At 40.2% G+C, this 12,752-nt stretch overlaps 1 protein-coding gene across 2 annotated transcripts in view; it reads right to left on the bottom strand.

Moving 5' to 3' along the window:
* Nucleotides 1-12,752, bottom strand: part of LRP4 (LDL receptor related protein 4) — an 84,477-nt gene that overhangs the window by 44,225 nt on the left and 27,500 nt on the right. The gene's annotated exons all lie outside the window — the stretch shown is intronic.

Genomic DNA, 12,752 nt, shown 5'->3' with positions numbered 1-12,752 from the left:
AGCTTTTTAATGCAAACCTTTTGCATGTCCCTATTCTAGACATTTCAGACTCCAGTGAGAGTGGAAAAAATATATTTTATTATTTACCTGTAAACATTAAACTGTTACACTAGGTTGTGCATAACTGACATTTATAAAAGCAAGAGGATTTTCAGCTTTACAAACTGACCAAAAGAAAATGCAGTCCAAATGATAACGTACAACCTGATAAGAATATTTTTTCCAGCCTTAAAGTTAGCCTAAAGACCTCCCAGCCCTCCTTTCCCACCTTCAGAACAATACTCTAACACAACTCTTGACTCTGACCCCTGTGCAAATGCAACTATTTAGGATATTAACCCACACTACCTCTTAAGAAAATCTCTGCCTTGAGAAGGAATAGGCTGTAACACCTCCCACCCCCAAAAGGAAAAGGTGATGCCTGAACTTCTGTCTGACATTATCTAGATAATCTATATAATCAATATCACTGTTAAACAAATGATTATCAATCATCAACTCCCTCAAGCTAGTCTGGTTGGATTATTTTGCATAGTTCCTTCTTTCTGCAGTTCAAACAAACTTAAAGCTCTTAGATTAAGCAACAGATCATAAGGAAAGAATTACAGAGAAATACCTGCCCCAAGTGGTAATTAATTACATACACACTGAACTATTTTCAGCCTTTTTGATTTCATTGATCTCACTCATACATCTAGTGTACCTGTGATTAACCATAACCTGTACCCATTAAGAAAAAGAAAAAACAAGCCTCATACTTTCATTATTTTCCATTCTAATTGAGAAAAGGAATATCTACAAAATTGACGGAATATTTCTGCAACTCTTTCAATAGCAGTGTTCCCTCCAGTAAAGACATCCACTTGTGCCAGTAGAGCAAAGATTTAACTTCAGAGAGAATGCACTTCCTTGAAAAAGGATTACATTATGTTTCTTCGGCACAAAACTGGGTGAAGAGATTTCTGCTGGCCTCAGCTGCCTGCTTGCAAATGCTACACTGCAGGTTGCAAGGCCTTAATACAAACTATTTTCCAAGCTGAAAAAAATTGGTTGCAGGATTTCTGTTCAGTCTATCATGGATGTGAAAACCTTTTATTTTTTCACTCATGTCCACTACAAGTTACCTTTGAAAGGTTTAGTACAAAACATACATCTCAAGGTATTACTGCATACAACAGAAAAGCAGCCATCATCTGGTGTAATGAGAGACAAAGGCTGAAAGAACAGGAGGTGAATAAGGAATGCAAGAGGCCAGGGCAATCAGATCTTTGGAGGACTTATCAGGTATGGCCAGCACAAAAGCTGGCTTAAAAGGACAGCAAGTGGGTAATGTAGCCAGAAGGCAAAAAAAGCAACAGACATTGCTAAGGAAAAGCAATTTATCATCTATGCAACATTTCAGACTAGTAGAAATGAACTAACAGAAATTCAGAAGAACCACATCCACCCACAAAAATCAAACAGGTTTGTTCAAACTGACAACACAGAAAATTCAGAACAAACCATCTTCTGCTGTTGTAGGTGCTACAACCTTTTAAAAAGACAGAACTAGTTGTACATTGTAACCAAAGTAGCTTCTGTTTAAACTACCTTTTCCAAAGCAATTTTCCACCATTATCCACAAAAGCACCCCAAAACACTCACCCCAGCTACTTTAATACCCCTTCCAGCTGGAGTACACAAGACCACTATCATTTGGGTTAGAAAAGATCTCTATGGTCACCAAGTCCAACCGTGAACCCAACATTGCCAGGTCCACCATTAAACTGCTTCTCTAAGTGCCACATCCACATGCCTTTTAAATAACTCCAGGAATGGAGACTCTATCATTCCCTGGGTACCCTGTCCTCCACTGTTGACAACCCTTTTGGTGAAGAAATTTTTCATAATATCCAATCTAAACCTCCTCTGACACAACTTGAGACTATTTCTGCTCATCCTGTCACTTTGTACCTGGGAGAAAAGAACCTACCTCCCTACAACCTTCTTTCAGGAGTTATGATAGGGTTTCCCTGAGCTTCCTTTTCTCCAGGCTAAACAACCCTAGCTCCTTCAGCCCCTCCTTTGAGGACTTGTTCTTCAATCCTTTCACCAGCTTTTCTGGCCCTCCCCGTGAACAGCATGGCAGTACAGCACTGCAACAGCAAGGAAAGAATTAGTGCAGCTGTCCGAGCATGCAAACTGTAACTTCATCTGCTGTATTGTCAAACACACAGCGCTCTTCAAAGCTGTTACTAATATTAGGTTACATATAAGCACACACATACTAAATCTGTTCTTCTCACCTCATTAAAGCTGCTATGTTCCATCATCTCTGCTCTGTGATTTTACCATGCTACTGAAACTGTTGGAAACCGAAGGACATGCCGTGACCCAGATACCAACACTCCTTCATATGCACTAGCTGGTGTCTGTAGAGCCATTATGTAAGCATACTTTGCTCACCTATTTCAAATTACAACCAGTGCAGATCTAATGGTTTGTGATTTGTGATCCTTAGAAGAACTAGCCTTCTAGTCATTTATAAATCATGATCTACCCTGGTTTTACACTTGTCAAGTAATGCATATGACTGCTGGGAAAGCACACTGATTTCAGCCTATGAACAGTTTCAGAAGCAAATCCTGGATGGGATTCTTTCCCAGCCAAAAGAACAAGGTGAATGAAAGCTGGCGCACCTGAAGGCAGCAGGAATTTTCTCAATGATTTCACCGTGGATAGTATTTCACCTTTGGTGTCTCATGAATATTTCCCAGTGCTCAGAGCTCCAGTGACACTACCCTGTAACTGTATCTGTAACAGTAGAGGGTCAGGAAGGATAAAGATGAGAAGCATGTTTTTTCCAACTCCAAGCGGAAATGGTGCACTTGGTGTGAGAAGCCTTAGCAGGAGATCTACTCCCTTAGCTCAAACTCTCATTAAACACTGGGAGCCTGAGACAGAAGGCTGACCAAACACACACACAAAGCTCCAGTGTCACGTTTCAATCCCAGTTAGTCAGTGGACCAGGAACAGGATGGAAATCAACGTTTGCTGTTCAGGCAACTGGACCAACAATCAAAGGGGACATATCTAATTGCACTTGTACACATTATTCTGGAGCAGGAACAACGAGAGGCACCTCTGGGCTTAGTAATGACAAATATTTTTCCTGAAACTTTACATCACATTGCAGGCTTGGACATTTTATTTACTCTGTATTCAAAAATATTTTCACTTATGTAGGAGGAAAAACCCTGACATATTTTAGCAATGCAATATACACAAAACAACACAAAAAAGCTAAACAGAGATACTGCCACATGCTGAGCTGATATCACTCAATTTTCATGGCCTCTCCTGATCCCTCATGTGATCACAAAAAAACTTCCTACTCTCATTTGCCCATGGGTACAAACTAAAAAATTATCTTCTCTATCTGCAGTTTGGCTCCCTCCTGATGCATAGCAGCAGGATCCAGTAACCAAACAGTTTTCTAGCAAAGTATACAAACAACCTCCAGATTTTAAAAACAGGAAGTCAGTCTAAACACAGGCCTCATACTTAACATCTGCCACCACCTTCAATTTAGCATGGCATGCTCAGTTTCTTCAGACTGCTTCCAAATATCCTCCACATCTTCATTTTTATCTGATAAATGAAATGTCTCCTAAGGAAGGGTCAGTTCACCCCTCTTAAAACAATAGTTAGGATCTATGTAGTTTTATGTCTAAAGTTGGCAAAGCAGAAGCCAATTAACATCCTGTTATTTCTGCATTTCTGCTTATCTTTTTTTTTTGGGGGGGGGGGGGGGAAAGGGGCAAGCAAGGGCAGGGCTGCTTAAACAGTAGGTTGTTCTGCTTCCCTCACCTCCCAACAACTCTTCATAAGGCCAAACAATATAGCCCCATAACACAAAACCTAATAATATACACAGCTTCAGTTTGCTTTGCAACCCTCAGAGCTATTACAGAGCAACCTTTTATTTGCCATAGATTGATAAAAATATTGACATTATAAAGAAAACTTAGGTAAACAGGAAAATTACCAAACTGGGGCCTGTAGTTGTTGCTTTGACAGAAACAGTAGATTTCTATTGGAGAGTGAAAATACTGTTTTGTTTAAGTCCTGATGGCATGCTTTATTCCAAAAAGAAAGATTCTAACCTGTTCCCTCTTCAATAAAAATAATGACACATAGCAGCTCTTAACACTATTTTGCAGCAACTCAACCTTTGACAGGCTGTTGATACAACATGGAATCATGCAACAGCCCAGTTTGGAAGGGACCTCAAAAGATCACCTGGCCCAACCTTTTGTGGAGAATGGAGCCTGGATGAGACTACCCAGCACAGCTGCATCTTGAGAACCTCCAGTGATGAGGACTCTGTCATGTCTCTGGGGAGGTAGTGGGGAGGTTGCATGATTGTTCTCACTGTAAAAAGCATCTTTTGTTGAGATCAACACATTCCTGTCAGTCTCTAGTAGCATTCTAGCACTATCAGAATTTTATCATATTCACATATGGATGAAGTTTCCTCAATGAACAACTGCAAAAGAATATGGCTTCAATGGTCAATGCCATGCTGCCCTTCCAAATTTTCTTTTATCCAGGTATCAAGAAACATCTACATAAAAGAGACTCCCACTCCACATTACCCTGTTGACTGTATCTTTTCCTTCTGATCCTAACACACAACCTCTTACTGCTAATTTTAAAATCAGCAGTAGGAAGTTCACAGCCATCAGTTTGTTTGCACCACCCTCCAATTCCTCATGTACCTGTAGCATCGTATAGCACAGGTAAAACCATGGCTAAGTATCCCTTAAGTGCTTCTATGCTGCAAGGAAAACAGCAGCAATAGCTTTAGAAAAGCCAGAACTACAAGCACATTTGGCATTATTTACAGACTGCTCATCTCAGACTCAGAAGCCTCTGGAAAGAACAATCATCCTCTTGGTCCAGCACTGAGTAACATCCAGATCCAGGTTTCTCCCCCTCCATGGACAGGCATCTAATTCTGGCCTACAGAAGACCTTCAATGGAAGGCAAAGATCTTTCTGCAAACCTCATTATTACAAGAGACACAACCAAAAATATGACAATACCATATTTTATAATTCTAACTCTACCAGAGAAAAATGTTGTGAGGACAGAAGGTATAAGTGGATATTGAGCAAGGGTGAAAATACGAGACATTTGACAGAATGACAAAGAGGGAAAAAGAAATCCAGGACTGTGTAAATGAAATGGAATATGATTAATGGCCTTAAAGGTGAAAGGACAGAACTAAAGTCCTAACAGTGATGGGTATAAGGCTGTACCTTTTTTTCCCCACAGAGAAAGCATGGCAGGGTATCCCCAGATATGTTTTTGAACAAATCTGGAATAAGCATCAGAATATTTTGCCCTGGCTTCAACAGATGCACTGAATTTCTTTCTTCTGTATTTTAAGAACTCATGAGCATCTGATTGTTTACTTGGGGTTAAAATTAGTGAATTCTGTAGCACAGCCTTTAATAGCCTTCTTAACACCTTGTCCACCTATTGCTAGAAGATCTGTGTCAGATAACAATTATCCTTCTTTCTGCACTTCCAGGCCAGGCTCTCTTTTGCATTCCCATCACATAGACATCTTGATGAGGGCATATGGGGGGATGTCAGATGGTCTTGAACATAGTTCAGATGATACACGTTCCTTCTTTATCCAGCACTTCCCTGAATTCCTACAGCAAAGAAGCTCGGCTTTATTTGCTTGTCTGTCTTGAGGGAAAACTAAAATTTTGGATTCCTCTCTTACCCAAATAGCAGTTTCCACTGAAGGAAAAAGTACAGTTAATCCAGCTTTAGAAGAGGGATTTGCTGACCATTGTTTAAACTCAGAGCTCTGCTGGCAGACACAGAAAAGGCAACATTACAGCACAACAGCCTGATGTCAGAAGGGGCACCATGCACTGATAAAAGCCAACAGTTTTCTTTTCTACTTCCATCACAGAAGCATCTGAAGCAGTTCTGATTGGGTACCCACATGGTCTTCGAGTTGTTGAAGCCTGCCTAGACTAAAGCTAACATCACTAGGAAGAGCAATCCAAAAGTTTTCAAAGCTTTAAACAGAATCGTTACAGTTTTGTTTGAGGATGTATGTGATAGTGCAAAGATTAAGGGGGAAAAAAAAGACAAAACCATCAACAAAACCACATGAACCAGAGAAGACACTGAAGTTACAGCTTTTTGGTAATGGAATATGGTCCTTACTTTGGCAGTCTCCAAGTGAGAATGAAAGTTTCCTAGTCCTAGAAGTTCCCCTTTCAATTTGAAAAAGCAGAGATAACCTCAATGCTGAACCACCTTGTTTTCAATTAAACATGTGACTGTCCAAAGTGCTAGGGAGAGGCACATTATCAAGCATAATCACCTTCAGTTACCATATTAAACTGCACAACTACACGCCTCAAACCTCAAAAATGTTACACTCAATGTGAGCACAAAGAATAGAAAGCATAAGGAAGAGAAATTCCACAGGGCATTTGCTAATTAGAACTTGAAGAAAATAAGGGGTACAGCTAAGTGTAAACTGACTGAGTGTTAGTGCAATGATGTATGAGTGAGCTAGAGTGAGACTGGAACAGAAGCTATATTTTCAGAAACACTGCCTGGGGAGAGAAATGGGAGGTCTTTAAAAACATGCTTGAGAGTCTCTGGATCCCAATTCTGATCCCACAGAATTGAAGATCAGCAATCCCACTGAAAACTTCTAGCTGCACCTGGGGAGTAGGAAAGCATTTACAGAAACAATTATTGAAAAAATACACTGAAGAAGCATTTGATTTGAACATTAAAAGACTCAATAATTAAGAAGCAACTGTTACAGTTCCTTCTTCCAAAACTTTAAAGTCATAAATTAACACCTTGCAATAATCAACCGGACTATAACTGAGGTCTCTAGATACTTGTCCTAACTCTGTATCTTCTACAGAACTTGACAAAATTACTTCTTCCCTTCTACCAGTGGGTGTACTGCTATTATGCTGCCACAATGTACTGAGGCTTAATGTTTAATCTGTTTCTACATATACAGAGTCTTTGAACAGAAGGTGCATTATTATTGCCATAAAATCCTACTCAAAATCTTATTCAAATTGGCTGGGTTACCAGCAAACACAGATCAAAAAAGTCAGCTGAAGGACCATAAACAAAAGATAATGAGAAATGGCAGCAAGTCAAGCTGTAGGGGGTAGAGATAGCTAGTAGGTATTACAGGGATCAGCATTAGATCCAGTCCAATTAAATAACTTCATTAATGATCTGGAAGAAAGAATAAGTATCAAGTTAAAGGAGCCTGCAAAGGATACCAAAGTAGGAAATATTCTACTCCAAACACAACAGAGGAAAAAGAAATAATACAGAAGGGACCTTAGAAGATTGGAATTATGGGCAGGAAATTAAGATTCAACCTTTAAAAAATACTTTTTAAACTAGTACATCTGGTGAAAATTAATTTGAAACAGATTGAACAAATTAATAGAAAAGGCTGGGATGCAGCAATGCCTGGAAAAATCAAGGAGCAATAATAAAAGACTAGCCATTGGTTTCTGCTATGACACAATATGGCAACCAAAAAAAAAAAACTTTAAGCTAATTGTGCATAAATGTCACATCATGGAGGAAGACACTGTCTCCCCATCTGCAGAAGTGGAGTGTAAGATTAAGGTCCATACTGAGGCTTGGACAGGGAAATTAGGCATCATATTCTAACCACAGTAACCAAACATTTATCAAAAGTGTGCTACATCCCACAGTTCCCTCAAGACTGCAAAAAGATTGTCTGAAGCCTGAACCAACATGGTATATTTTTATTCCCTGCTGACTATTTAGTTCTTGAAATCAGACAAAAGGCAACAACTACCAAGTCTATGAGGGCTTTTTCTCTGAATAGGAAACATTGTTTCCTGAGCAACTTTTTAATTACCCATGGAAGTAGCTCACAGCGGACAACACATGAAGTCTCAGCATAGAAGCAGAAACCTATCAACCACCTAAAGCATGTTAAACACATCAAAATCTCAGCCTTAAGCTCTTGTCCAAAAGCGGGCATGAAGTATCACGTAAATGACAACTATTTCAAATAGACTGAGGAATTTTAACAGGTGAGGCTAGACAGGAGAAAGCTGCATCTGAGTGACCACACCTGCAGTGTTATCTCCAGCTCTCAGCTCCTAAGCACAAGTGAGACATGGAGCTCCTGAAGCAGGTCCAGTGGAAGGTTAAGAAGATGATTACAGAGATGAAGAATCTCTCTTATAAGCAAAGGCTGAGGGAGTTGGGCCTGTTCAGCTTTGAGAAGAAATGACTGAGAGGGGACCTCATCAATGTCTATCAGTATCTGAAAGGAGGGTGTCAGTGGATGGAGCCAGGCTCTGCTCAGTGGTGCCAAGCAACAGGACAAGAGGCAACAGGCAGAAACTGATGCACAGGAAGTTCCACTCAAGCATAACAACTTCTTTGTTGTGCAGGTGACCCGCACTGGAACAGGTTGCAGAGTCTCCCTCACAGAAGATATTAAAAGACTACCTAGGTGCAATCCAGTGCCATGTGATCTAGGATAATCTTACATGAGCAAGGGGTTGCCTACTGTGGTCCCTTCCAACCCAACCCATTCTGTGACTTTTTCCCCCAGCCTTCTCTTTAGAATCCTATGCAGTTCCTTCCTGGGAATACCAGAACCACTTTTTAAGGACCTGGTAAAACACCTCAACTCTAATTTCCAGATATTTTGGCTGAAATGTGATCATACAGTGATACATTTTGCATTTTTAATAGCCATTATATGGCAAATGTCCTTTCCATAACTACACGGTTCCCTCAAACGTTTGTAACTGGAGGAGATTAGAAAATGCCGGCTTTGCTCTGTAGCTCCACACACATCTGTCAAATACTGTGACATCCAAGAAACCAAGCACCATATCAGCCTACTTCAAACATCATGTCCTATGTTGACAGAAATAGCCATTTTAAAAGAGTCTTTGAGCCTTTCAAAAGAGCTGAATTCAGTATGGTGGTTCTCCCACTTTCCCTCTAAGTCTGTACAAAAACATTAGACAGTGGGAGCATCTGTTTGTTTTACCAAGAATCTATGAAGGTGCAAAGACCTCAGAAAACCATGAGCTGCAGTATGTTACCTCTGACATTCTGTTTCTTACCTCCAAGGCCATAACTGGAAGAGACTGAGCCTCCTACAAACCTTTAACCAACATACTTTTATTTTCTCTGTGGACTAAATAATTTTCCCTACAGGGATTCCAAGGAGCAGTAACACTGTTTCCCACTCTGTGAATTTGTTTCATGTTACTGTTAAAAGTATCCCTTCAGTCTTGGCATTTCATTACCTGTAGCTTTTCTCTCTTAGGCAGAGAGCATGTCATCCATTTTATATTATGAAGTGCAGAGTGATACCTGAAGGATGCCATCAAGAAACATGCTTTGCTGATTTTAACATGAAGCAGCATTTTCTTACATAGCCGCAGGCTCCTGTGCAACTGCATGTCAATAGAATGCAGCAAAGAATTCAAGGGACTTACTCCAGGACTAAGTTACTTGTCATGCAGGATCATTCCACTCAAGCACATTAAAAAATAAATTAAACACTGTCCACTGAGAAATAGACAGAATGACAAAAGGTTGTTACTGTATAACAGTACTCAAGGATATCACCATCCAACCTAAAACATTCTGAGAATGTTTAGCTGGACCACAAGGGCTGACAGGCAGAGCTACAGGACTCAGATCCTTTCAGAATACACACACATGCTGGACAAACACTTGAAAATACTACCTTAAGCCTACGTCATGCTTTGCAAGAATTAGTCACTTCAGCAATATGAGACACAAAACTTTCCATTTCTTTCACTGGGGTTGGTTTTTTTTAACCCACACACTTACAACCTCTACCCTTTCCTGTTCCATAAAGGTTGCAAACAATTTACTGTTCGTTTATCATGAAACATGCAGTACACTAAATTTTAGAAAATAATATTACAACAGCAGAAAAGTTACCAGGTGACTTTCAAAATTATCAAGTGCCAGCTAGAGAAGCAATTGCTAAGAGCCAGCTGGAGAAGCAACCTGCTGTTTTAAGCAAATAAGCCACAGTAAGAAAGTACTTCTGATGTACTTCACCTAGGACGGTTACCTATGAGTTTCACTAGCACTCATGAATGAACAGCCAGAAAGCGTTCTGCTATATCAAAGTTCATGGAAGTAAAACACTGGACTTTGTTTTCCCAGTTATGGAGCAGAAAACATTGGCATTTTAAGTTCTGTGAGCTTTCCTTTAACTTTTCCATTACTTCATAGACAGATTTCTCTCATCCTTGAAGTAATTATCCTAAAGTGATCCTTACATTATCTCAGCTACAGAAGCATCAAAGGTTAATTATAGTCACAGTAAGGATAAGCTCTGTCACTTCTGGGAAACAATCTCAAAGAATCAGAATCTCAGAGCTATTGCAGAAATTCTGGAGCTTTGCAATCCTTCCCCTTCACTAAATGGAGATGAATGCAAGCAACCTACAAGACCTAATGAAAACCAGCTTGGCATCTGTCACTCATAACTACAATATGAGAAAATAAAGATTTAATTTGAATACATGCATTCCTCCCTCTTCTACTTAATTTCTCTTATTTTAAGTAACTCAAGTATTAACTTTTAAGTGTAACAAACAAGCAGTGCTTGTCCAACATCTATTCTGCTTCTGCCCCCATTCCTCTTCCAAGCTGCAAGCATCCTTGAGATTTCACTGAATCCCTTGCTTCACAGCTGAGAAACACACAGGTGTCATCTCACCACTAACTAAATATGAATTGAGCTAAAAACAAGCAAAAAAAAGAAATCCTCACTCAGTTTTCAGTTTCATACAGGAGATCCATATATCTTCCTGTCTGCACATAGTGTTGAACAATAACAGCTTCCAACCATGACAAAGGCTATTTAGGAAACAGTTACAGGTCATAGCATTAACAAAAACTGAAATTAATGTCAATTTGTTTTCATCTGCTGGCTGTAAACTGCACTGATTTACCTGCAGTGTCATGAGCAGCTAAGGTGTCTTGAGGTGGGCCAAAGGAAAATGAGGTCAAAAGATGGCAGCTAAGAGGAGGAAGCACCACTGCCATCTTTGCTTGAGAAGTTGTGCTCACAGGCTTCAGGGATCCAAGAAAAACTAAAAGTGCCATTTTTCGACCTGGGTTGCAAGGATAAACGTGCTTTGGAAAATTCAGAATCCAGCCACTTCCTTACTACAAGGTCTACAGGAAAATCCTTTTCCTTTTGATTTAAAAGTGGCTTGAGCTTTTAGCTTCTTCTGCCACACCCCGCATGATCTTTGTTAATTACTGCATCAGTGCTTCTCCAATGCTCTCTCGATTTACAAATCACCCATAACTTTGCTCAACACAATTTCAAAGCCATTTTTATTCTGTCTTCAAGGTTTCACCTGGCACTGGCTCTCTGAACTACTCTAAGTAAGTTAGTCCCACAGGAAATTATCATCCAGCTTCTTTCATCTTTCAGATGCTCCAGGCACTGGACAAGCTGTAAGGACATTCTACCCTCCAGAACTTCTCTCCAAAACCCAGAAAACTCATTTATTTGTTTAACCTTTTCAAGACTTCTGCTCAGTCCCAGAACACACCAATCAATACTCACAGCCATACACTTCTTTTCAGAAAGTAAAAGTGAAAGCATTAAAAAGTCTTCCTTTTCAAGGAACTTTAGGTTCTAGCAGGACTGCACTTGTCCAGGCACACACTGCAACGAGATCAACTGGCTCAAAAAAACCTCATTTTGGCTTTTGCAGGCTGCAGTCAGATTCTTCCCATCATTACGGCATGATACAAAAAAGACCAGGTTCCTGGACAAGATAGAGACTGTTTTCTTATAGAGAGATCATGTTAAGGAGTTTATTTTGGTATTCTATAAAGAGGCCCTCATGTTAGCAGTGGAGCATCTGAGCTTTGTAGCTTTCCAGCTCTGCCACACGAGAGACTGGGAAGCCAACCACAAGAGCCCAGCCTAGCAGAGGAGTCCTCCAGGGAGGGATAGGATACACAATGTGGTTTTGTGGCAATAAGGAGGCAGGAGCTCGTTTTTGCAATCCCACGGGCAGGAGGACTTCAAAAGCACAAACCACAAGATAAATGCAGCTATCTTGGGACAAAGAGAGTTGTTCTGTATGTTGTTTTTAAAAAATAACTCCACACATGATATTATGTTGCCCTCAGAGGATGAGGGGCAAAGGGGCAATTATTAACAAGCCAGATTTAGCTGGAAGAACACAGCTGGGTCTGGCAAAGAGAGAGGTATCACAACCACAGACATCACAGCAACTACCAGAGAACTGGATTATCTTTAAAGTAAAAAAGAAACCTTTACCAGCAATATTTTTTAATATATATATGCACACACATATACACACAGAGACATGCACTCAAAAACACAAGTTTAATGCAAATATGTTTTATGGGCTTAGGTGGGATAAGTTCTTTCTAACAGAATTGCCAACAGGAAGAACAAGAATGTCAGTGTTGGGGTTACTGCAGTGCAGCTATACTGTACATCACCCCTATTTAGCCCACCCATATTTGTTTGCTTTCAGGGCAGCCCACGAAGCACCGACCTACACCTCCCACAGCACCTGGACTCCAGACTGCCTCGCAATACTTAGAACATGGTCATCAAACTCTTCCTCTGCAAAGTCTCAGGTGCTGCCTCTACA

This window comes from Ammospiza caudacuta, chromosome 6, assembly GCF_027887145.1.
Source record: "Ammospiza caudacuta isolate bAmmCau1 chromosome 6, bAmmCau1.pri, whole genome shotgun sequence".
In the NCBI taxonomy this organism is placed as follows: Eukaryota; Metazoa; Chordata; class Aves; order Passeriformes; family Passerellidae; genus Ammospiza; species Ammospiza caudacuta.
Note: the sequence above shows the minus strand (reverse complement) of the source record. Positions and strands in the feature narration are given on the sequence as shown.